The 18833-nt window shown below is 33.0% G+C and overlaps 1 long non-coding RNA gene across 1 annotated transcript; it reads left to right on the top strand.

The window, feature by feature from the left end:
* The first annotated feature begins 3870 nt into the window (after positions 1-3870).
* Positions 3871-17949, top strand: LOC143082147 (uncharacterized). The gene is made up of 2 exons (XR_012980295.1): positions 3871-3969; positions 17291-17949. It is a non-coding gene; the product is annotated as an uncharacterized LOC143082147 (long non-coding RNA).
* The last annotated feature ends 884 nt before the right edge of the window (positions 17950-18833 follow it).

The raw sequence follows: 18833 nt of genomic DNA, 5'->3' as shown, positions 1-18833 counted from the left end.
GTTAATATTTTTTCAAAATATGCAATCTTACCAACACTTGAGAAAATTTTATTTTAAAATTGTGTGACAGCTTGTGTCAGATTTTGTCCATCCTGTTACTTTTTTTAACTGATAGCAAAAGTAACAATAGAAAAGAAAATATCCAATGAAAAGTGTGGCTCACATTTGCATAGCAGTGTTCATTTGAACTCACATTTACATTCATCATTTATATAGATTACCCAAAAAATATCTGCAGATAGTCGGTACGTTCAGGAAAATCATCACATTTCTTATTTTTTAAACACTCTTAAAAAATTATTGAGGAGACAGTGGCATTGAAAATTTACTATTTTGTCCCTTTTCAATTATACTAACTGGAAACTTAGTCAATAGATCAGTTATGTTGATTGTAAAAATTATTTTACACATTTTTGGGGGTAACAGGAACGAACAAAGGCAGCAACAGGAAGGACAAAGTGGTAACAGTAGAGACAAAACATAATTTGTGTCACGAAAATCAATAACAAAAAGCTGGATTTTGAAATTTAGAGGGATACGAACGGGAGATATAAGTATCTTTACATTATACACGAATCATGTATACGTGTATCAACCCTGTCCGGTTAAAAAAAAAAAATAAAATAAAAACAAATGAAAAATTGGTATTGGTGTTTTTTTGTTTTTTTCGCTAAGTATGAAGATTTGGTTGCCGCAAGTCGTAAAAATCAGTACATAAGATTACATGCCTCTCTGTGAACTACCGCTTTTATGACCAAGTTCAGCATGTTGGTTCTTATTTATTTAAAAACACGAGGACAATTTAAAGAACACAACAATACAACTGAACGAATTCAAATTATTTTTGTTTTATTGTCAATGATTCTGATATATACATGTATCTAGTTTCTGACACATTTTAACACTAAAGGCTTGTCATTCTTGGATTTTTGGATCTTCTCCATACGTTCACAATGATGTTCTGATTTTATTTGGATTCGGAGTAATAGCCAATATTCTGGAAGTTGTAGCAGCGTCTCCCAATGATTTTGTCAAAGAAAACCATGGGGGCGTCCAAAAAAAGGGGGGTATATCATTATGAAAATTATTAAAATGAATAATACACACAGATTTGCCGCTGGTGTGCGTATTTATATTTGGAATGGCAAATATATCAATGACCTGCAACTTTAAGAAGGCAATAAATCAATGGTTAGAAATTATTGTATCTATTTATGGGTCGACCCATACGTACATGATGTGCACCTACTGTAGACTTTTGGTGTTCTAATAGTTGTATCTCCTAATATCATCTCATTTAAGTATGATAGTAGTAGCTGTGAAATATATATGTAACGGAGAAGGGATTTTCACATTGTTATTTAATGAATAGGGCAGGGGAGTTCAAACCACAACCGGAGGTATGATATACCCAAATTTATATGTTGTGCACCCCCCCCCCCCTTTTTCCCTTTTTGGAATAAAAGACATTCTTCTTTTGTGTCATAAGTGTTGCTGTCGTCTCGCAAGGTCTGTGTCTCTATTTGCCTGTAACGAGAAAGTATCATGTCTCTAAGAAACCAGTACAAAAGTTAGCAAAATATGATGATAGTTTTACAACCCAAGCAGAACAAAATAACACATCAAAGGAACAAAATGAACCAAATTAGGTTCAGGTACTAAAGAAAACATTTTTAAGTACAAATCTCAAAGGTAAAGCATTCAAAGAGTATTGAAAAGAAACAATGCATATTCTATATGACACGCTTGAATAATAGCTGTACAGTTATATCGGCAACTGAATTCTTAATAATAGTTGCACAATTAATAATTTTGTCCATCCTGTTACCAGTCAATGTAGCACTTGACTTGTTCTGTAATACCTCAATATAAATGTACATTTTATGAATTAATATACCGTACGTTAATAAAAATGTGTAACAATTTATTTGTGATAATGTGAGAGGCATTTTGAGTTTTCTTACAAAGTATGTCTATCCTGTTACCATATTTGTCCCTCCTGTTACCACTGTCTTTGTAACAGGAAGGACAGTAACAGGATGGAAAAATTAGTGCATAACTTAAATTGGTTTTAAAATGGTTGCTCCCTAATAATTGATGTAGTGTTTTTATACTTCCGGCCTATGCATGAGTTACGGTAACAAGCGTTTCATTAGTCTTATGCAACTAAAAATTATCTATCAACTGGTAACATTAAAGACATTATAAAAAGGTACGCATACATCAATACCCACCGATCTTTTGATTTTGTTGACCAAAATCTTTCCACATAAAAAATTTCACCATGTCGCTACGTCCTGTATCCACGCCTACGACGTCACCATAAAAAACCGCCGTTATTTGAGGGAGAAACTAGTTTTATCTAGTAAGCAAATGAATAGTAACAGGAAGGACAAATATTGATGAACAGACCTTCCAGTGACTGTGGAATAAAATTTGTCATGATTTGAAACATGGAAAGTTATTTTTTTTTTAATTATGATGTTACTAAATAAAGAAAAATCATTCTGCTTACCTTTAAATGCAGTTTTATGTACAGATAACTTGAATGCAAATGTTATTTATCAAAAACGAACGCATGGAAATTGGCGAATTTTCATACTTCAACGAATATAAAAAAAATATGAAACTTTTTGCACACTAATATTTGCATGTACTATCTTGCACAATATGTAAACTCTTATGTTAAGTTAAAAAAATATGTCAAACTTACAAATAAAACAGACAATAGACAATAACCGAAAAATGTACATTTTTTTGAAATGACTGATATATCATAAATGAATATAGGGCGAACGAACCCAGGGCGAACAAACTCAGTGCGAACGAACCTAGGGCGAACATGTAATCAGGGCGAACGACCCCGATACCCTTTTTTTACTGTAAATTATTAGACAATGTCATGCGATGTTTATAACAGTTGAGCAATAATATTTCATCGAACTAAAATTTAAGAAATGATGATAAAATAGCATAACAAACATATTGTTAGAAAGGTGAAATATATATTGATTTTGCATATTTTTCTGTCTTCAAAGATGATTTTTTTTCTTTTTTTTTTCCCGACCGACCGACCCGACTTTTTCATGGGGAAAATCCGTAAACCATCAAATTAAAAAACCGTGGCCTAGATATGATGCCAAACTATAATAATCTAAAAGTATGTCTGGAAAAATAATTTAAAAAAAAACCAGTTGAATATCTTGCCAATGGGGCGACAAAGGACAATCGGCTTCGAATTTTCGGTACAAAGTGACAAGTTTTGGAGTATAGCATCGGCCTAATAATTTAAAGAATTATATATCAGAAAATCATTTCTTAAGCGGTACCCTCGTCAAATCAGTAGAAATGCTTAAAATATTGAATGAATTCTTACCTTGTTTTCTCTCCCCCCCCCCCCCCCCCCATTTCTATCCGCTTCGTTAGTACCAAATTTCCGGTGGCGATGATACACAGTGGTTTGTTTCTTAGTTTGGATAGTAAAATTTGGTATTTTCTCTAAGTCGTTTAAATCACTCGAAACTAGGTTAGACATGCAAAGAAATGATAGATACGTATTATAAATATAGAAAATTAAACATTTTAATAAAAAAAAAATCTGTATCATATACCCAATCGCCTGTGTGAAAACCGTATGTTTTTCCCTTCTGTTTTTTTTTTTTTTTTCAAAACAAACATGTACACCGAATAATCTGTCTCATATGCATTTATTCTTGTCATTTCATGGTTTTTTTTTTATCGTTTTACTGTAAGTATTTTTTTTCCGCAATCACATTAACAGGAGAGTGTAACTTTTATCGGTCATCGTGAACCCCCTTTTTTCTATTTTTAGATGTTTTATATACTGGCTAGACTTGTCAGTTCACTTTTCGCAGGGATCGTCTTTCTCGTGCTTAAGAATCGATGTCCAGGATATATAAACCTCGCCTTGACAATATTTCGTTAGATTAAAGAAAAACTTTCGTACTGGTAAGTTGTATTTTACATGAATCTTAAATTAATTTTTATTTTATTCGCCTTTAATGTTTAATGACTTAAATATTCATTTCTTTGCATTTGAAACATTTTGGGGTTTTTAGAGTCAAACATTTCTAAATTCAAATTAACGTTTCCGTTCCAAAAAATAGGAGGAATTGAACACTAGCTAGATATTTAAGGTTTATGCACCATTGTGTTCATTCAATGATATTCAATGATAAACATGGCTTTTTTTTTAAGAAAAGCCACAGCCTTTCCCCTTGTACTCTAAAATTTGACATTTCGGGGCTTGATAGATAGATAATTATTGCATGCAGTGCTAGCAATGATTTCCTTAAAAGAAGTTTATGAATTAACATATTGGTTCAAATAAATATAAATATGGACTAATTTAAGCACACCTTTTGAGGTACGTTCGACTTAAGTGACTCAGCACAAGGATTTTTGAAAGGAGTAGGTCCAGTAAGACCCCTTTTTTGGCCCCAAAATATAGCAGTTTTACAAAACTGTTAAAATGTAAACTTTTAGTTATTTATTGGACAGTATAGAATGCTTCTTCTACATAAATATGGGTTGTTTTTGACAATGTAATGCACATATATCGGGTACTAGCACCAGTAAGTCATGCTAAATTACTGAAAACTTCACAATTCTAGCATTTTAGTTAAATTTTAGACGATTTCCGTGTAAAACGAAAGTGGCCGCATTCGTGTTCATCCTTAATATTGAAATGTAAGTTGTATTTGATGATAATACATAACAGATATAAAGGTTGAGGATGAACACGGATGCGGCCACTTTCATTTTTGACAAAAACCATCCGAAAAGTGACATTTTCGGCATATTTGGTAGATTTTTCATATTTGAGCTGGAATCGGATCGTTTTTTAATGCCTAATCAGTTTAAATCTTTCACATAAACTAATTGACTCAAATAAAATGGACACTTAAGTGTTTAAAAAGTGGTCAAAATCTTTCGTCAGATGAACCTGAAATTTGGGGCCAAAATCGGTCCTTGCCGCACCTACTCCTTTAAAGGTTGTGTAGGACTTTTTTGTAAACAATAAATGCTAACACATCATAGAAAACAATTACGTAATGTATGTATAAAAAATTTTCACACAAATCTCTAATAAAATCTGGATTTTCTACAAAACTGTTGGATTTGTTTGGCCCAAAATCACCTTTCTCTATCAAATCCAATGAAAAAATAAATAATGCTTTGAACGAAGTTTCCCCTTGGTATATGTACAAAATGGCCCATCTCTATTATTCATTATCTTAGCTGATACTATTGCAGTTTGAAGAGATCATAATTCACATGGCTACAGAAGGGGTCATAAACCTTAAAGTTCATCATAACAAATGAACAATTCAAATATGGCCGTATTTTCACCTCAAAAACTACTCTGTGTACAGACTTACCTGTGCAGTTTGGAAAGTTTTAAGACCTGGCATCCACTAGATAAAAAAAAAAAAAAATTTATTTTGCATATAAGAAAGATAAAATCGTTTTTGCAAAAGTTTGCACCTATTTTAAGTCGGGAATCTGATGTACGGTAGTTGTCGTCTGTTTAAGTAGTTCATACGTGTTTCTCGTTTCTCGTTTTTTATATAGACTAGACGGCCGTTGGTTTTCCCGTTTGAATGATTTTACACTAGTATTTTTTGGGGCCCTTTATAGCATGCTGTTCGGTGTGAGCCAAGGCTCCGTGTTGAATTAAGGTCGTACCGTGACCTATAATGGTTTACTTTTATAAATTGTTACTTGGACGGAGAGTTGTCTCATTGCCACTCATACCACATCTTCCTATATCTATTTATTATTAAATTTCGTGTTCATATAAAAAAAAAGTTAAAAAAGAAATGTATACTAGAATTTCATTATGATTGTTTTTTTTTACTTTGCCGACAGTGTGTGTATTTGTCGTGTTCCCTAATCTGCGAAGTATAACGCATAGTCGACACATTTTTATGGATGGATGGATTTAATTCTATATGTTGAATGGTTGTTCTGACACTTGACCCCTATTATAGAACCGATTATTGTGATTTTTTTTATCATATACTGCAGCACGGATGCATTATCCCGAAGAACTGCTTTAACATAGTGCGGAATAGGTGAAATTTTGATTATAAAGTCATATATTATTATAAAGTTTATAAATATTGATTTTGTTATCAGTAAATTAAAAGCTATAAATATTGATTTTGTTATCAGTAAATTAAAAGCAAACTAAATATTATGGAACGCCACGACTGCCTTATGTTAATAATCAGCAGTATACGCAGTGTTCACAGCATTATATGAAGTGATCACAGCATTATATGTAGTGCTCACAACATTATATGAAGTGATCACAGCATTATATGCAGTGCTCACAGCATTATATGCAGTGTTCACAACATTATATGAAGTGCTCACAACATTATATTAAGTGCTCACAACATTATATTAAGTGCTCACAACATTATATTAAGTGCTCACAACATTATATTAAGTGTTCACAACATTATACGTTTTTTGTTGTATGATGAGATTGATGTATGATGAGATTTATTAATGATGAGATCATTCGGTAAACTTCGTTTTTTAGCGGAGATTACCGAATCCATAATTGGTAAATAACGGTAATGCCCAGCAAACAAATTTAAAAAGTTATTTAAATCATGTTATCATAAGGTAGCATACAATATTTAAAACTGATTGAAATAAGTAAGGAAAAGATGAAACTGAGAGGTGAATGATTGAAGAAGTTCTGTTCGTCGTAAGAAATACGAATGGCAAAATGTAAGTTAAATAATAAAAAGTTTATTTAATGAAATATCAAAGGAAAATTTGTATGATATATTCTCGAGTTCATTTCCTACTGAAGAAATTTAGCAAGGTGCCACTTTATAGTCCGTACTCAGTTTTAAAAAGCTTAATTACCTTTTAAATAAAACAGTCAGCTTTCTATAACACATAGGTGCCATATAACGCTAGCTTATATATGTCATGATAGAGTCATTTTTGGCATCGATTTTCAGAATTTGGCATTTTTACATGAATAAGTATCTAACAGATATGGAAAATGCAGTTTAAAGCATTTCACTGTAGGTGTTAAACATATTAACTTTACATCAATTATTCCATTTTTTTACAAGCTTTTTAGCACGACAAGTACTAAGATTGTCTTCTAAATATGATCAGCAGTCTTATATAGAAATTTTAACTTTCATAGAAAAATTTACCCTTTCAAGACCCTGTTTAACATTTTTATTTAAAGTTATCATCTCTTATGAAAATTGAGTTTGTGGGGATGAATAAAACTTTTACTACGTTTGTTCGTCAGTTTGCACGGTACACATATATATAAAAGTGGTATGCTTGCCAATGAAACAACTTTCCACAAGAGACAAAGTGACATCACAGAAATTTTAAACAGCTAAACGGCCACAGTACGACCTTCAACAATGAGGAAAGCCCATACCGGATAGTCAGCTATAGAAGGCCCCGAAATGATAAACGAAAAATATTCCTAATTTATGTACAAACAAACGATCGAAAAACTAACATGTATATAACACATTAATTAACAAACGACAACCACTGAAATAAAGGCTCCTCCTGACTTGGGACGGCCACATATATGCAAAATGTGGTGGGTTTTAACATGTTAGCGGGATGTTGGTATCCTCCCTCTAACCTGGGACAGTGGCGTAACAGAACAACATAAGAACGAACTATGAAAATCAGTTGTAAAAGGCTTGTTAGTTTTCTCGTTTGAATTGTTTTACATGGTCGTATCGGGGCCTTTTATAGCTGACTATGCGGTATGGGCTTTGCTCATTGTTGAAGGCCGTACGGTGACCTATAGTTGTTAATGTTTGTGTCATTTTGGTATTTTGTGGATAGTTGTCTCATTGGCAATCATACCACATCTTCTTTTTTATATTAACTCATTAGATGGGTACAAATATAAATGCATATGATCTAACAAGAAAATAGAGTGAACGTGCATGTGGGCGGGTACTTGTATATCCCAACAATAAAAAGACACTATAAGTACTGATCTGAGAGTATATATAACTAATATAGTACCATGCTGTTGATTAAAAATAACATCACTCCAGACCCTTTTGTTTTCCACATAATTAATATTGCCAATAATTAAGAAGTTCCGGGTCGAATCGATACCAATAATATATTCACCTGTTAACTTTTACATTATCTGTACGTTCCGCATCTGACAGGAGTACCACGAAACGCTGTATTTAAGATTTTGCTATATACACGGGTCGTAATCACAGGGTTGAAACTACTTAATTCAATCATTGTCACATTGTTCCCGATTGTAGTACTTTAATCAGTATGACTTTCTAAGATGACAATACGAATAATAAAAATCTGGACTTAAAATAAGGCGTATAGGTACAGCATGTACAGTTTTCAATTTGTTAGACGTAAAACAGCGAATCAAAAATTCAATTTTATTCATAACTCATAAAGGACAAAACTGTTGATTAAAAAATACTCCTTTCCAGAGACTTTTGTTTTCCAAACAAAATCAATAATACCAATATTAAATTGACAAGTTCCAGGTCGACGGGTTCAAACAGAAAGATGTTAAAAGCAGAGAAAACTTCATCTTATAATCGGCATGACTTTATCAGATGACAATACCAATACTAAAATAAGGCTTACGCATAGTTATATTCTTTAATTCAGTCACAGACCCGCGATATCACGGATGTGTTCTAGTAAATATATATACATATTAAGTTGTGAATATGGTGAAACTAATCCTCAAAATAAGTTTTAAATGCCCTGGTGTTGAATAAACTTGGGTTAAATTGATCATACTTCTTAATTTACTTATTTCAATCCGTTTTAAATATTGTATACTGCCTTAATGATCACATATATAATAATAACTGTTTAAATTTGTTTGCTGGGCATTAATTTACCGTAATTTACCAATTATGGATTCGGTAATTTCCGCAAAAAAACGAAGTTTACCGAATGATCTCATCATTCATAAATCTCATCATACATCAATCTCATCATACAACAAAAAACGTATAATGTTGTGAACACTTAATATAATGTTGTGAGCACTTAATATAATGTTGTGAGCACTTAATATAATGTTGTGAGCACTTAATATAATGTTGTGAGCACTTCATATAATGTTGTGAACACTGCATATAATGCTGTGAGCACTACATATAATGCTGTGATCACTTCATATAATGCTGTGAACACTGCGTATAATGCTGATTATTAACATAAGGCAGTCGTGGCGTTCCATAAAATATTACTATATAAAAAAGATGTGGTTTAGTTTAAATTTAGTTTAAACATATTTTCTTTGCAAAAGTAGCAAAAGGGATTGGACACAAGTTATAACAACATTAGAGACGTCCTCTCCCAATATAAATATAAACACAAAGTACATTAGATAATGGAAAAAAAAAGAAAAAAAAACATAGTAGTAATGCATGTAATACATACTTCAAAAAAAAATTAGAAATAAAAAGAAAAAAAAATACAATATAATAAGGCATAATAATGAAACAACTGGACTGGAGTGAAAGGTTGTAAAGTTGAAATTTAGAACGTTAATTGATTGTTTTAAATCTTTGTGTTATTCTGATATAAGATTGTACGGACTCAAAAATGTCTTTGTTTTGCTGAAAAGAAAGGTCACCGTCACCAGCTAATAGAAGCTCAATGGATATAGCATAACTTTCTAATTTTTAAAAACAGTATTTCTCTTGCTTCGTTGTGAAAAGCGCACTCTAAAAAATAGTGTATACTATCCTCAACAGGGTGGCCACAGCTACATGCTGGACTTGGTTTAATATTAACACGATGTAAATCTGAATTTAAAGAACTGCACATATTTCTCAAACGTGTATGAATGATATTAAGTTTTCTATCCCCACAACTAAAATAGGAAGGTGGCTGTATCAATTTGGACTTCATCTTTCGTTTTAAAAATATTTATATTTTTGGACGTACGTATGTCGGGGGTAAGGCTATTCCATTCAATAGTAGTGGATTGGAAAAAGGATTTTCTAGTTATGTCTAGTCTATAACCGGGTACTACATAATTATTACTGTTTCGCAAATCGTAGTTAGATACTTGACCAACAAGCAGGGGCATTAAATCACAGAGATAATCAGGGGCAGTCCCATTATGTAAAGAATAGAACATATTGAGCTTTCTGGATTTTCTTCTGTCCATAAGCAATTGCCAGCCAGTTTCAAAATATATAGCTTCCCGACTAGCAAACACGGGCAACCCAGTTACTAACCTCCCTGCTTCTAACTGAACATGTTCTAAATTGACGGCTTCTTGTTGAGTACAACCATCCCATAACTCGCATGCATATTCCATAACGGGTCTTATAAAAGTTAAATATATACGAGCAAGATAATTTCTATTTAATACATATTTCAATTTTTTAAGAACATTTAATCTTGTGCTTGCACACTTTAAAATATTTTTTATATGTGTATGGAATTTACCATTAGAATCAAAGGTAATCCCTAAGTGTTTATGACAGGAGACAAATTCTACTAGATGTGGTATGATTGCCAATGAGACAACTATCCACAAAAGACCAAAATTACACAGACATTAACAACTATAGGTCACCGTTAAATAAGGCGTACGGCCTTCAACAATGAGCAAAGCCCATACCGCATAGTCCGCTATAATAGACGCCCGATAAGACAATGTAAAACAATTCGAACGAGAAAACTAACGGCCTTATTTATGTAAAAAAATGAACGAAAATCAAATATGTAACACATAAACAAACGACAACCACTGAATTACAGGCTCCTGACTTGGGACAGGCACATACATAAGTAATGTGGCGGGGTTAAACATGTTAGCGGGATCCCAACCCTCCCCCTAACCTGGGACAGTGGTATAACAGTACAACATAAGAACGAACTATAAAAATCAGTTGAAAAAGGCTTAACTCATCAGATGGACAAAAAAAAAATACAAGTGGACGTGACCGGTTACTTGTACATCCCGACAACAAAATGTACTGTTATACCACTGTCCCAGGTTAGGGGGAGGGTTGGGATCCCGCTAACATGTTTAACCCCACCACATTATTTATGTATGTGTCTGTCCCAGTCGGGAGCCTGTAATAAAGTGGTTGTCGTTTGTTTATGTGTTGCACAGGAGGAAACCCAATTGAAATAGAACAAAAGAATCGAAGCTATTTGTTAGAGAAGGCGATAAATGCTTACTGTAATGTTTACTATAGTAACACAAAATTTAAAAGTTAATAGAAACAAATAAAACGACCATTTTCTTCTCAATTACGAAGTGTTTTATTTAATAAAAAAACATTTGCATAAGTTTTCAATTTATCTATAACATAGTAATGCAGAACAATTGGATATCAAGTCGACGACATGTGCATCTCAAGTTGAATGTAGAAGTAGAAAAATTCATAACCTCCGATTAAATTTTTTTTTACCAAGGACGGAGAATATATTAATCTATTAGTTCAGTATTTTTCGTGTCTGCCCTTCCATTATGCGACTCGAGAAAAAAATCCAAAAAATGTAACAATTGTATCGAAAAGAGAAAATCGAGTGCACCTTTTTGTGTTGACACGTGTTTGAGGTGTATAGTTTGTCTTTAAACGTACAAAGCAAGAGTATTTGATATATCATCTCGCTTCAGATTCTGTCATTTTTATATACCAAAGCTACAGGTTGACTTTATAAAATAAAAAATCACAGCACGAAAAGATGAAATATATGGGTCAAGTTAAATACCTATCTAATGAATCACAAAAACAGTAGATGTGTTCGAATAGCTATTTCTTTACTAAAGGTACTTGACGACACAGGCGGAAACCCAGTTGAAATAGAACAAAAGAATCGAAGCTCTTTGTTAGAAAAGGCGATAAATGCTTACTGTTATGTTTATTATAGTAACACAAGTTTTAAAAGTGAATAGAAACAAATAAAACGACAATTTTCTTCTAAATTACGCAGTGTTTTATTTCAAAAACACCATTTGCATAAGTTTTCAATTTATCTATTACATAGTAATGCAGAACAATTAGATATCAACTCGACGACATGGGTATCTACGGAAGCGTATTAGCGCCACACATTTTTTTTTTATTTTTCTTCCCATGTTTGCGTTGTAACGCAAACATTTGCGTTATTTGCGAGCTTTGCGTTAAACGCAAACCTTTGCGTTATAATTTCATTAAGTTTTGTATATATGTCCGTCTGTCATTCATTTCGGATGTGATTTACTAGTAGATAAAAAAAGAAACATACATACAAGGCCAAGTCATTATAATAAATATGCATAGGAATAATGAATACTTGAAGTGCAATTATACATAAATTAAGACTGATTTTTGCATCAGAAAAGTATATTATTTAACAAGAAAATAGATATAGTTTAGTATATAGTCATATTTAAATTGAAAGATCAAAAATAATGTCATACAATTGTGAAACCTCCAAGTCAAATAGACAAAATGATCTTTCTGCTTTAAAATGAATTATTAATAAGGAAACATTTTTTTTTAAATCTCAGAATATGATCAAGATTCTTTGATAGAAAGTCATTGAATTTTCATTTCAATATAATGAAGTATTTTTAAGATGCTTGGGTAGCAATTTGAATAGAGAGAACATAATTTTATTAATAAAACATCTTCATTCTATACATTTATTGCCAAAGGGTAGCTTGTTTGAATCTAACCTACTTTACAGTTCTCAAACGAGTGCTTACTTTGGAAGTATATTTATATTCGGTTGTAGCTATATTAGCAGGTTGATTTTTTTCTTAGGTATAACCTCAATTTACTCAATTTTCTTTGTAATATATATACTAGTAGTAACATGGATATCGTTTTTGGGGACCTTTATAGTTTGTTGTTCAGTGTGAGCCAATGCTCCATGTTGAAGACCGTAATTCGGCCTATGATGGTTTACTTTTACGAATAGTGACTTAGATGGAGAGTTTTCTTATTGGCACTCATACCACATCTTCTTACATTATTCTGCTCATTATGAGTCATTGATAAGATCTAATTATTCAAGCATTTTACTTTGCAATGACTACAAAGGTGATAAATTTTAATATATACAGCCTCCTCCATCAATAACTACTGTTTCCTTTGAATCTTAAATAAGAAATAAGATAAAACAAATGTTTGCGTTATATCGCAAAGTTTTGCGTTATAACGCAAATTTAAGGTTTTGCAAAGGTTTGCGTTATAACGCAAAGGTTTGCGTTATATCGCAAAGGTTTTTGTTGTAACGCACCTTTGCGTTATATCGCAAAGGTTTGCGTTATATCGCAAAGGTTTGCGTTATAACGCAAAGGTTTGCGTTAAACGCAAACATAGGAAGAAAATAAAAATGTGTGGCGCTTCCGTAGGTATCTATCAAGTTGGGTGATAAAAATGCATAACCTCCTATTTTTCTTTAAAAAATACCACGGACGGAGAACATATCAATCTATTAATAAAATTGAGAATGGAAATGGGGTATGTGCCAAAGAGACAACAACCCGACCATAGAAAAAAACAACAGCAGAAGGTCACAAACAGGTCTTCAATGTAGCGAGAAATTCCCGCACCCGGAGGCGTCCTTCAGCTGGCTCCTTAACAAATACATGTATATACTAGTTCAGTGATAATGAACGCCATACTAATTTCCAAATTGTACACAAGAAACTAAAATTAAAATAATACAAGACTAACAAAGGCCAGAGGCTCCTGACTTGGACAGGCGCAAAAATGCGGCGGGGTTAAATATGTTTGTGAGATCTCAACCCTCCCCCTATACCTCTAGCCAATGTAAAAATGTAAACGCATAACAATACGCACATTAAAATTCAGTTCAAGAGAAGTCGAGTCTGATGTCAGAAGATGTAACCAAAAAAAAAATAAACAAAATGACAATAATACATTTTTAACAACAGACTACTAGCAGTTAACTGACATGCCAGCTCCAGACTTCAATTAAACTGACTGAAAGATTATGATTTCATCATATGAACATCAGGCACAATCCTTCCCGTCAGGGGTTTAGTATCATACCATTATAACATATATGAGAAGAACATAACCCGTGTCATGCCAACAACTGGTTTTTGAATAAATGTGTTTAGTTCAGTAATTTTCGTGTCTGCCCTTCCATATAATATTATGTGACTCGAGAAAATAATCCAAATTTTTTTTTGGTGTGATAACTAGGGTTTATAATCTTCAACCACTGAAAATTTTTAGCCTGCCCTTCCTCGAAATATTTAATTATAATTTTTTTTAGATGTTTAAGAATTTTAAAAAATTCCACCTGCCAACCGACCAGACAATAGTTTTAAAGTTGAATCAATAACTGGTGCTCATTAGCTAGTAGATACATTTGTCTTTTAAAATACAACTGACTTGCAAGGATCGTAATACCGCTATGTTGATAAATTTAACGGTTTTCAAGAGCAAAATTGGCAGCGCGTCATCCCTACAATGGCTTTCATTTCTACGATTGTGAAAATGAACTGGCGTAATGGGGAGATAATTTTGACGAAGTAGAATCCTGACTGGGTTGTTTTCTCGTTTGAATTGTTTTACATTGTCATTTCGGGGCCTTTTATAGCTGACTTTGCGGTATGGGCTTTGCTCATTGTTGAAGGCCGTACGGTGACCTTTAGTTAATTTCTGTGTCATTTTGGTCTCTTGTGGAGAGTTGTCTCATTGACAATCATACCACATCTTCTTTTTTTTATATTTTCATCTATAAGCAGCTTGCACTAATATGATATCATTGGACATTTGATGCTTATTTCCAATGATTTGTCCAGTTTCATACTTCTCATCCGTATTAAAGAATTGGTTTCACCAGCTTATCAAATAAATCTAACTGACAATCTATTGATAAATTACATCGTCTCCCTTTTTGTTAAATAACATGGTACATAGCTTTTGTTGCTTTTTCTGATATTCTTTTCCTTACTTTATTCTATATTATATTTTAAGACCAAACGGCATCAAATCACCAACTGATGCCGTCGGAGCTTAAAATAAAATATTGTTATCTCTATTCTATTGAAACTGACAGAAAACAACGTTAAAAGCTTATCGGTGATTCAATCAGTTATTTGTTTTATACCAAACACCTGCTTTTAACATGCATAGTATAATTGTTTTAATTGCTGATGCTGATATACATACACTAAACGTGCGTGTCACTTTTATCGTTCTTAAATAATGTGTCACTCTTTTAATTTTATAAAATTAATATTTATCTGTGAATTTTTAGTGTTTTTGGCATTTTTCATTTTGATATCGTTTTTGAAAAAAACATGTCTTTTGATGTCTAACATTTTATAAATCTATAGTATACCATAGTATTCATATATTGTTTAAATTGGAACATTCATACTTGTTTTTGTGCTTTATTACAAATGTCTATTATCTGAATTTGCAAAATACTTGTCTAAATTAAAAAAAAATCAATGTGCATAACTTATTTCATCGACACAAAGTTGTCTCGTGCCAATACAATTTCTTTATATATTCCCCCCCCCCCCCCCCCGGGCGCTTTTTCTTCACTCGGGCGCTCCCGGGCGCTTTTTAGTAGTACCCTTAAAATCTGTCATATCATCTACGCTTGCGCTTACGTTCCCTAGCATTTTATGTAAATTTGCCTGGTATGCATGCTATTGCATGTTGTGATGTTATGCTATTGTTTCAGAAAAAGGGAGAAGGTTTGGTACCATCAGAGACATGTACCATTAAAACGTTTAATCCCGCTGTAAATGTTTGCACCTGTCCTAATTAAGTCAGGAATCTGATGTACAATTTTGGGGCCCTTTATAGCTTGTTGGTCGGTGCGAGCCAAGGCTCCGTATTGAAGGCCGTACATATTGACCTATAATGGTTTACTTTTATAAATTGTTATTTGGATGGAGAGTTGTCTCATTGGCACTCACACCACATCTTCCTATATCTATTTCCTTTGTTCTGTAACATTTTGGCAGGAATGTCAAATCCACTATTAAATCCACTTTCAAACATATAATCAATTATACGGAGAAGACTTATCTATTAAAATTCACGTAGAAAAAATCCAGTGTATATGCTGGGATTCGAACTCAAGAGCTTTAGTATATCAACCCACGACACTAACCACTACACCAGGACGCCCGGACTGGATACGATCAACTATCAGTAATTTAACATACTTAAAGGAAGCAAGATATTTTTATAAGTGGTGCGAGTTGACAGACCTTTATTCAGTGGGGTTTAAACCCTTTTCGTTAATAAGTGAGTTGTCAGACTGAATTTTCAATTTGATTTTACACTTTTTCAAAAGTGGGGCGAGTCGGTAAACAAGAGTTTGGCGATTTTTTCATAAAGTTGCGATATTGTGTGGGCCGATTGGCCAGTGGGGCGAGTTGACATTGTTTGATATTGACTTATCGTGTTCGGGGGTCATAAAGGGTATACATCATATAGTAATATATTAAGTATATTATAATGGTTGTGTGGCGTTCTAAACTAGATTTTATCAATTGTAAATGGTTTTTCGTCTAATCGGATTTATATATATGTGGATCGCTTTAAGCAAGGACGTATAACTAACATATACGTCCTTGCTTTAAGAAAATATTATCTAAAATTATAATAATGGACGATAATCCGAAAAAAACCGATTGTTTTAACTATTGATGTTGTTAAGTAAAAGCTGAAATTGTTTTGTTTTTGTGTGTGAAATATTCGTTTAGTTGTCGGCAACATTGTTTATAAGTTATTACTGGATAGCAATTTATGTGCAGTACAAACGCCTGTAGAATGTAACGTCAAATTAACGCTATTTCAAAAAATCACATCACCTTTACGAAGTTAGTTTTTTTAACACTAAGTTATTGAATTGTTAATGATCTTAAATACGTTTTACGTTTACTTGATATTAAATGTTTAATTTAGAGGCAACCAAGGAAAAAAATACTTTTTTTTTTAACTTTTTTTAATCATTTAAATGTTTACTGTCCATCCAGTCCAAATAATTATGACATCTTGAAAGGCTATTATATTTTTTTTTCTTTGACGCCTTACATCGTCGCAGGAAGGCGTCAGAGCAAAAAATTAAAATAGCCTTCCAAGACGTCATAATTATTTGGACTACCGCCCATCTTGTTGTTATCAAGATAGTTCGCTTATTTTTTTATTTTTATTTATTTTTTAGTTTTATCATCTTTAACATTGTTGGTATGGTGTTATCAAGATAGTTCGCTTATTTTTTATTTTTTTTATTTTTACAGTTTCATCATGTTTAACATTGGTATGATGATGTGTCTAGCATACCTAATGCTATTGTCAAATCTAGTTTATGCATATGGATGTAGGGACAGAGTTACACCCTGGAATGATGATGGAGGCGGAAACACTGTCTATCTTGATCGTCACAGAGTAAGTTGTGGAGAACCTGGTAACGTTATTAACCGGTTCAAACTGGAGCGAGCTAGAGGTAACAAGATCCGGTACAGGTACACGTGCTGCAAGCTTGAAGGAAATGCATGCGTTACACGGGGGATCAACAATGCGTTTACTTCTGGAGGTAATGGAGATCTGATTTACTTGGATAGACAGAAGGTGGAATGTGAGAACGGTGTCTTAAACGAATTCAAATTATATAGAAAAGGTTATAGTAGTAGTTATAAATATGGCTACAAATGTTGTGACCTAGACAGCAGCAGATTGAGTTGTCAAAAATCGAGCACGAGGGAAACGGACGAAGGTACCAGACAAAACTATTACTTGGACAGACAAACGGTTGCCTGTAGTGAAGGACAATTTCTACAGTCTTTCAAGTTGCAAAGAACATACAATCGTCGTATACGATATAATATCACATGCTGTCGAGTTGCACGTTAGTGGAATAACAATTTAGTCAATAAATTTATCCAACCAAATTGATAAATTGTTCATAAACCTGTTTTTAATTTAATTTCAAATGCATACTTCTGCTTGTTATATGAAAGAATTGTTTTCTTGTCGCCGTCTTCAAACATCTGTACTGTGACATTTTGTCCTTTTTAATGTACCGGATTAATCCCCTTATCATGAACAAATTATTCGCAAAAGCTGGCTAGCTTCACTGTCATTATTTGGCTTTCATCAGACGACAAGGAACCCTTACAATATTACCTAGAGGGTTTGCCGATGGTTAAATGCCTGCCCTATCCAACAAGTTGTTTTATAATGACATTCTGAATAGGTATTAAATGTTACTTCATATCGGTTAAGAATAAGCTTATCTTATTGGATAAAAACAGGTCACATGATATTCTTTATTCTTCAGTAATAAATTCCATCGGTCATTAACAGAACAAAACGGAACGGAAAACCGATCGTTAACAGACTTTTACATGATAATGACCGGTGGGGCGTGGTTTGTCTGTTTGAGTGACGTTCCGTGATAAAACGCAACGCGATTCAGACGTGTTTGCAGTTTACAGTTAGGGGAATGGAAGACACGTCTGCTAGTGTAGACAACTGTAATTAAGGTCTTTCTTTTTTCAAAAGGGAAAGACCTTACTGTATTTCTTCTGTTTATTATTAGGTCTTTCCACCTTTCCGTGTGGAAAGACCTATTGATGTTCTGATTAATTTTTTTCTTGCGGTGAATAAATGTTTCAAATGATGTCGCTTAGTTTTTTTGTATATGAGATCATACAGTCTATACGCCTTTGAAACTCACCCTGTTTAACCGAACACTTTTCTTTGTAAGAGTTATCTCCCCAAACACTGTTTTTCTTGTAATCAGATCTCCTCCGCAACCGTAAAAGAAAGCGACAAATTTAT

This window comes from Mytilus galloprovincialis, chromosome 7, assembly GCF_965363235.1.
Source record: "Mytilus galloprovincialis chromosome 7, xbMytGall1.hap1.1, whole genome shotgun sequence".
NCBI lineage: Eukaryota > Metazoa > Mollusca > Bivalvia > Mytilida > Mytilidae > Mytilus > Mytilus galloprovincialis.
This window is presented reverse-complemented; position numbering and strand designations above follow the sequence as displayed.